Genomic DNA, 8,616 nt, shown 5'->3' on the forward strand with positions numbered 1-8,616 from the left:
AGAGCTGCTATTGCCAAGTCTTCTGCCATAAAGTCTTTTTTTTTAAAAATATATTTTATTGGTTTTTTACAGAGAGGAAGGGAGAGGGATAGAGAGCTAGAAACATCGATGAGAGAGAAACATCAACCAGCTGCCTCCTGCACACCCCCTACCAGGGATGTGCCCGCAACCAATGTACATGCCCTTGACCGGAATCGAACCTGGGACCTTTCAGTCCGCAGACCAACGCTCTATCCACCGAGCCAAACCGGTTTCGGCTGCCATAAAGTCCTTTAAAAAATTTTATTATTGTGGTAAAAATCACTTAAATTTTACCATCTTAACAATTTTTGTAATTTAATAAATCTTTATTGTTCAGGTTATTACAATTGTTTCTCCTCCCCCCCCCACCCATAGCTGCCCTCCACCAGGTTCCCACCCTACCCTTTGCCCTTACCTCCCCTACACTGTCCTCATCCACAGGTGTACGATTTTTGTCCAGTCTCTTCCCATACCCCCCACACAGACACCACTTACCCCTGAGAATTATCAATCCACTCCCATTCTATGCCCCTGATTCTATTAAATTCACCAGTTTATTCTGTTCCTCAGATTTTTAATTCACTTGACCTTTAGGTTCACTTGTTGATAGATATGTATTTGTTGTTCATAATTTTTATCTTTACTTTTTTCCTCTTCTTAAAGAATACCTTTCAGCATTTCATATAATACTGGTTTGGTGGTGATGAACTCCTTTAGCTTTTTCTTATCTGCGAAGCTCTTTATCTGCCCTTCAATTCTGAATGATAGCTTTGCTGGGTAGAGTAATCTTGGTTGTAGGTTCTTGCTATTCATCACTTTGAATATTTCTTGCCACTCCCGTCTGGCCTGCATAGTTTCTGTTGAGAAATCAGCTGACAATCGTATGGGTGCTCCCTTGTAGGTAACTAACTGTTTTTCTCTTGCTGCTTGTAAGATTCTCTCTTTGTCTTTTGCCCTTGGCATTTTAATTATGATGTGTCTTGGTGTGGTCCTCTTTGGATTCCTTTTGTTTGGGGTTCTATGCGCTTCCTGGACTTGTAAGTCTATTTCTTTCATCAGGTGGGGGAAGTTTTCAGTCATTATTTCTTCAAATAGGTTTTCAGCCTCTTGCTCTCTCTCTTCTTCTGGCACCCCCATAATTCTTATGTTGGTACGCTTGAAGTTGTTCCAGAGGCTTCTTACACTATCTTCAACTTTCTGGATTATCTTCTCTTCTTGCTTCTCCGGAGGAGTGTCCTTTGCCTCTTTGTATTCCAAATCTTTGAGTTGATTCTTGCGATCCTCTAGTCTACTGTTGGGTCTCTGTATAATATTTTTTATTTCAGTCAGTGTATGTTTAATTTCTAGTTGGTCCTTTTTCATATCCTTGAGGGTCTCATTAAATTTATCAGCCTTTTCTAGGAAATTCTTGAAAAACCTTATAACCGTGGTTTGGAACTTTATACCCAGTCATTTGTTCTCCTCCATTTCTTTCATTTGTGATCTGTTTCCTTGCCTCCTCATTTTCGCTGCTTCCCTGAGTTGGTAGGGTGGCTTTGTGTGCTAGGTGTTCTATATGGTTCAATGGGTCAGCCTCCCATTTACCTGAGGTGGACACTCTTGGTGCACCCCTTTGTGGACTGTGTGTACAGCCTTGTTGTTGTTAAGTCTTGATTGTTGTTGGTGTCACTGGGATGAATTGACCTCCAGGCCAATTGGCTGTGAGGACCCGCTGTGTCTATAATGGAAGAATTGCTGTGCTGGAGACACATTTATGGGGCAGGACTTGTTCCAGTGGGGCTTTGGTGCTCCCTGAGTCTGCCTTTTGAATGTGTCCCTTATGAGAGTAGTTGAAATCTGGTGTCGTCTCACACAAACCACTAGATACACTAGTTCTGGATCTCCAATGGGGTGCAGGTCAGCTACTGTCTGAGGCCACCCAGCAGGAGCTACAGCAAGAACTATAGTTTTCTCCTCTTTGCTTGGGATTTGGAGGTTTTGGAGCTGTCTGACTGGAGCTGTAGTAAATTTGGAAGCTTGACAGGGCAGGCCATTTATATGCAAAAGCCACTGCGTGGAGCTTCGGTGGGTTTGTAGATTGTGCGGGGTGGAGTCTCAGGGCAGGGCGGGGCCTCAGGGCGGGGCGGGGACTCAGGGCGTCACTAGGCTAGGGCATGGCAAATAGCAATGGCTGCTAGTCTGCCTTCTCTGCCTTTCCGTGTTTCCAAGTCCCTGTGTCCCGTGCTACAGCACAGTAAACAATGATTGCTGTGCGCACCTCTGCAAGAAAGTCACCCTCACTTTCCGACCCGATGGCCGACAGTCCAGCTTCTCCCCGTAGGCATCTGGGTCCCCCGTGTGTGTCCATAAACTGGATTTCAGAGTGATCGAGAGCTTGTCTCCCTTCGGATTTCTATGAGCTACACATAGAAACATCAATGATGAGAGAGAATCACTGATCAGTTGCCTCCTACATGCCCCATACTGGGATCAAGCCCACAGCCTGTGCATGTGCCCAGACCAGGAATCGAACCTTGACCATCTGGTTCATAGGTCAAAGCTCAAGCACTGAGCCAGGCCAGCTGGGCTCTGAGGGTTTGATTTACATTTCTCTGATCATTAGTGATGAACATATTTTCATATGCTTGTTGGCCATTTGTATATCATTTTTTGAAAATGTCTATTCATGTTCTTGGTACATATATATGATGTACAAATAAGGATTCAAAATTCACTCTTTTGCATGTTGATATCCAGTTTTTCCAACATTTGTGTAAAGGACCGTCCTTTTCTCATTGAGACATCTTGGCACTTTTGGTGAAGATCATTTGATCATATAACAAGTGTTTATTTCTAGGTTCTATATGCTATTCCATTGATTTGTATGTCTGCTTTATGCTAATACCATATTGTTTTGAATACTTTAGCTTTATAATATACTAGAGGCCTGGTGCACAAAATTCATGCACGGGGGTGTGTGTCCCTCAGCCCAGCCTGTACCCTCTCCAATCTGGGACCCCTCGAGGGATGTCCGACTGCCCTCTCACAATCCCAACTGCTCGCTTGCTTGCCTTCCTGATTGCCCCTAACCGCTTATGCCTGTCAGCCTGATCACCCCCTAACCACTCCCCTGCCAGCCTGATTGATGCCTAACTGCTCCCCTGCCAGCCTGATTGCCCCTAACTTCCCTCCCCTACAGGCCTGGTCAACCCTAACTGCCCTCCCCTGTAGGCCTGATCACCCACAACTGCCCTCCCTTGCAGGCCTTGTCCCTCCCAACTGCTCTCCCCTGCTGGCCATCTTGTGGTGGCCATCTTGTGTCCACATGGGGGCAGCCATCTTTGACCACATGGGGGCAGCCATCTTGTATGTTGGAGTGATGGTCAATTTGCACATTACTCTTTTATTAGATAGGATTTTGAAATCAGGAAGCATGAGTTTTCCAAATTTGTTCTTTTTAAAAGTTGTTTTGGCTATTCAGGGTCCCTTGAGAGTCTTTGAATTTTAGAATGAATTTTTCTATTTTTGTAAAAAATGCTATTAAGATTTGAAGGAATTGCATTGAATCTATAGATTGCTTTGGGTAGTCTGAACATTGTACCCATCTTTTTAATTGCATAAAACTACTAGAAGCTGAGTTTTACCAAAGTGATGGTATAAAACAATAAAGTGGAAGATGAGAGACCACTGGGAACTGATAGATTACCTAATGGGATTAACTATTGGAATACTGTACTGAGAGGCCATTGGATAGTGTGGAAGAATTATAGGTATAATTTAAGGTATAAAGGTATTCAAGCTAATTAAAAAACAATGTGATTATTAAATTTGGGGGCATAAAAACAAGAAGGGAAGCATTATCACACCACATTATAGTACTTGGCTATGATTAACATTTGCATGGGTATATAGTGTAAATATTGAATATTTAGTTAATCAGAAGTATAATGTATATTAAGTTGTGAAAGAAAGCACAGTGTTAGGAGAGTTAGACCTTCGTTTGCCCATAATAAGAAGTCAGTAATGAGATGAAAGACAGCAGTATGGTTTGTTTAGTGCCGTGCTATGCAATATAATAGTTGCTAGTCAGCACTGGATATGTGACTGGTACAAATTGAGATATATTGTTAGTATGAGCTACACATTGAATTTTGAAAACTTAGTATAAAAAGAGAATGTAAAATATCTCATTAAGAAATTTTAATTGGTCACATGTTGCAATGATGATATTTTAAATATGTTGAGTTAAATAAGACATTAAAATTTATTTGCACTTGTTTATTTTACCTTCTTTTAATGTGGCTACTAAAGAATTTAAAATTGCATATGTGGCTTACATTATATTTCTTTTGGACAGCATTGGTTGGAAATAGGTGATGTGTAGATGCACAAGAAACAGCTAGGACAGTGAGAAATTGTGGAACAAAAAATTACTGTGTTTCGTTCCAAGCCTTTTAATATAATTTGACTTTTAAAATAAGTGCATATAAAGTTTCCCCTGTTAGTTCACATAGCTTTATCTGTTCTTTTAGAAACTGCATAATATTCTACTATATGAAGATACCATAATTGCTATATTAAATCTCTTTTACTTATGGATACTTAAGTTGTTTTCACATGTTTTTGTTTTGCTATTTCAAATATCATTTTAACAAATATCTCTGGACATAGATCTTTGCCATATTACATCTGCAAGATGACTATCCAGAAGTGGGCTTCTGAGACAAAGGGAATGTGCATTTAAAGTTTAGATAAACTATCAAATTTCTCTTTTGAGAAATTATGATATTTACACTCCCAGCAACAATACCATCTTCTCCACACATTGAACAACCAGCCAGCCCTGCTAAACTCATGGCTAATAACAAACTAATTTGAGGAAGAAAGTAATTTTATGGCAAAAGACAGATTATTTTTAATTTTTAGATCTGTGCTACCTCTTTCCTCACCTCTTTATCCTACTAACATCACTCTAAGTTTCCTTAATTTGTCTCAACCTTAGCCTTATACAAGTACTGTATCATCTAGTCTGAGTATTTACACACACATACTCCACTTTTATTAAGAACAGCTGTGTAAAGTTCCCTCCTCCACATTATTCTTTCCCTTTACGTCCAGCAAACGGCCTTCAGGGGAGCGGCTACTGTAAAGACCGTTTGAACATTGAAGGCTTGATTCAGTGAAAATAGGAAGGCTGTATGCAAGGCCTTAATAGTCCTCATTCTGCCAAGGGAAAGAGTTGTTTCTGATATAACTGTAGATAAGGATAACTTACTTAAATAACTTCCCTTTCCCCCAATTTAATGATAAAATAAAGAAGAAAAATGTGTCACAGGTTGGAGAGGTATGTGATGGTGCCAGTTAGCACAGAGAAGTAATAGCAGAATCTAAAAATAAGTATCTATCCACTGTGTATAGAAACTCAGGACCAAAAAGCCCTGTATAACATCAGCGAGCACATCTTTGTCACTAGGGAGGTTTCTCCTCAGCCACTGCAGGTTTGAGTTTGCACCCTCCTGCTCTTAAACACCTCTGGGGAGGGAGGGCTCCTTTACCATCCTCAGAAAACCGTGAGCCAAAACCGCCTGCAAGTCAGAAGGCTCTTGCTTCACTTACTTTAGATCATTTCCACGTCTATCCTTTAAGAATATGGAAAGAAACCCCCTGGCAATGGGCAAGGAGACACCTGATTGGTGGTGTTGCTCTTATATCAATCAGGGGCAAAGCAGATGTACAGTCCTTAGTTCATCCTAGCTTGATGCCTGTGTCGGTGGCCAGAGCTGTTTCATGCCTGAGGCACATTTAAAAAAAGAAAAAAAGAAAGAAAAAAAAAAGAATATGGAAAGAGATGGGACCACTCTTCATAATCTAATAATTTTGCACAGGCTTCTTGTATCACTTCTATTCTGCTTCTGCAAATTAAAAAAATCCTCCTCTGTGATATTTTTTTTTCTACATCCCCAAATAATTTCAAAGCTCATTTCTTTTACATCTCTATTGTTGAAAGTACTACATATCCTCCTTTCCCCCATTAACTCCTTCTAGCCCACGCCCACCCCTGATCCAGGCCTTCACCACCCTATTGTCTGTGCCCATGGTTTATGCACATATGCATACTCAAAGCTCATTTCTAATTTCTCTATCTGTATGACACTAAAATTATTCTCTTTTATTGTTGAAATTTGCAACTGAGCATTTAATTATTTTAATGTTAAAATTATTCTCTTTTATTGTTGAAATTTGCAACTGAGCATTTAATTATTTTAATGTAACTGGTGGGAGAAATGGAAAGTGATGGTGTTGTTTTGTCATTGCTAAAACTTCACCTTTTTGCCCTAGCCGGTTTGGCTGGCTCAGTGGATAGAGCGTCAGCTTGCCGACTGAAGGGTCCCAGGTTCGATTCCTAGTCAAGGGCATATTCCCGGGTTGTGGGCTCGATCCCCAATAGGGGTCCTGCAGGAGGCAGCCTATCAATGATTCTCTCTCATCCATTGATGTTTCTATCTCCCTTTCCATTCCCTTCTTCTCTGAATTCAATAAAAATATATCTTTAAAAACAACAACAAAAAACTTCACATTTTTCTTTCCTACTTCTACCCTCCAACATCCAGCCACTAGTACCAACAGCCCGATTCCTGTAGTTATAATATAAATTCAACAAAATTTGTTAATGCTGGCATTGTGCCAGAAGCTTTTTCTTATGAAACACTAGAAAATAGAATGATCCATTGCTTCAACAGCATTTTGTGAAGATTTGCCAACCTAGGCACAAGAATTTTGGCATGAAGTCTGGCAGGGCTCATTCAGACACATGGGGGAACCTCTATTTTTAACCTCTGAAGATAAACAAAAGGTCACTTGAGATAATGGAGTATATTCCATGGAATTAGAGTTTGATATAATTGACTGTGCAGTTGACTCCAGCTTAACTACATACCACACATTACCACTGATTTGCAGTAGAGTACTCATACCAACTTTCTGTTCCTCCTGCCTAAGGAATTTGTGAATTAAGTCCTTACCCAAGAAAGGTTATGAGAATTGCCTTTCTCCTATTCTGGCTTAGATCTCTCGTCTGTGTTCTTGTGCTATGCTAGTTAGGATAAGGGTGGCCAAGATCTGGAAGGCAGAATATATTCTCATCCTCTGTTTTTGTACTCTGTCAAAGTTCTTTCTAGAGATTTTGCCAACCGAGTAGCTAAGGAGGCTAGCCTCCCATCAAAGGAGTGGTAAGCCTGTTGCTTATCACTTATTACTGAGAAATAGCTTCTCTTCTCTTTATACATAGATAGCCTTGTTCTGCTCTGGTCTCTTCCTCTGGTGATCCGACACGGTGTTCTGTCCATTCCCCTTGGCTGGAAAAATTACTTCCTGCTTTATTTTCCCTTTTTCTTAAGAATGAGAGTTGTCCTCCCTATTTCCAGAACATTCATAATGGAGAAAATTTGGAAAACACCCAAAAGCACGAGGGGAAAAAATATTCATAACTCTTCTATGCAGAAGTCAATACTCTTAATATTTTAGAATATGTAGACATATATGTACCGGATGGGGCAAGAGTAGGTTTACAGTTGTGTGTATGGAAAATATTATAATAATTAATAAATAATAATACAAGAATAAACACTGGTTCTGGCCAGTGTGGCTCAGTTAGTTGGGCATCACCCTGTGCACTGAAAGATTGCCAATTCCATTTTTGGTCAGGGCACATGCGCAGGTTGCAGGCTCCATCCCCAGTGTGGGGCACGCATAAGGCAGCCGATTGATGTTCTTCTCTCACATCAATGTTTCTCTTTGAGTCTCCCTCTCCCTTCCTCTCTCTATTAAGAAAAATCAATATGTTTTTTGTTGTTAATCCTTACCCGAGGATATTTTCCCATTATTCATGTAAAAAATATATTTTACAACATTTTTATTGATAGATTTTATTAGCTCAATTATGTGGACATAGATATTTCCACTTTTATATTACATACTAGAGGCCCATTGCACAAAGAGATTCGTGCAATAGACCCCATCTTCATCTTTGCTGCAGACTCCGGAGTCTGCAGTCTTTGTCTTCGCTGCAGCCAGAGTGCCACTCCTGTAGATTCCTTCAGCCCTCGCCCCCTGCCCCCCCCCCCCCCCCGCCCTCCTCCTAGCAGGCGTTCTGCCCCACCCAGCCACTGTGTGCCTGGAGCAGCTGGGCAGCAGCCATCTTTCTCCTTCTAATTTGCATATTCCCTCCTGATTGTCTGGTGAGTGTAGCAGAGTGATGGTTTATTTGCATGTTTCTCTTTTATTAGTGTAGGTAATATTGCAATGAATATGACTGCATAGACATCTTTGAACACATTTGACATTTTCTTCAAAATAAAATCCTAGAAGTAAAATTGTAGGGTCAAAGGGCGTGTACATGTTAAGGCTTTTTCTTTTTGTATATTTTTATTGATTTCAGAGAGGGAGAGAGAGATAGAAACATCATTGATTGTCTGCCTGCTGCACACCCCACACTGGGGATCGATCCTGCATTCAGGGCATGTGCCCTGAGTGGAATTGAACTATGACCTCCAGGTTCATAGGTAGATACTCAACCACTGAGCAACACTGGCCAGACCATGGTAAGGCTTTTTATAA

General features: G+C 40.7%; 1 pseudogene; it reads left to right on the top strand.

Annotated features, from left to right (window-relative positions):
* Positions 1-5,659: 5,659 nt before the first annotated feature.
* Positions 5,660-5,804, top strand: LOC114235042 (small nucleolar RNA SNORA48; annotated as a pseudogene).
* The last annotated feature ends 2,812 nt before the right edge of the window (positions 5,805-8,616 follow it).

The sequence above is a fragment of the Eptesicus fuscus genome, chromosome 14, assembly GCF_027574615.1.
Source record: "Eptesicus fuscus isolate TK198812 chromosome 14, DD_ASM_mEF_20220401, whole genome shotgun sequence".
In the NCBI taxonomy this organism is placed as follows: domain Eukaryota; kingdom Metazoa; phylum Chordata; class Mammalia; order Chiroptera; family Vespertilionidae; genus Eptesicus; species Eptesicus fuscus.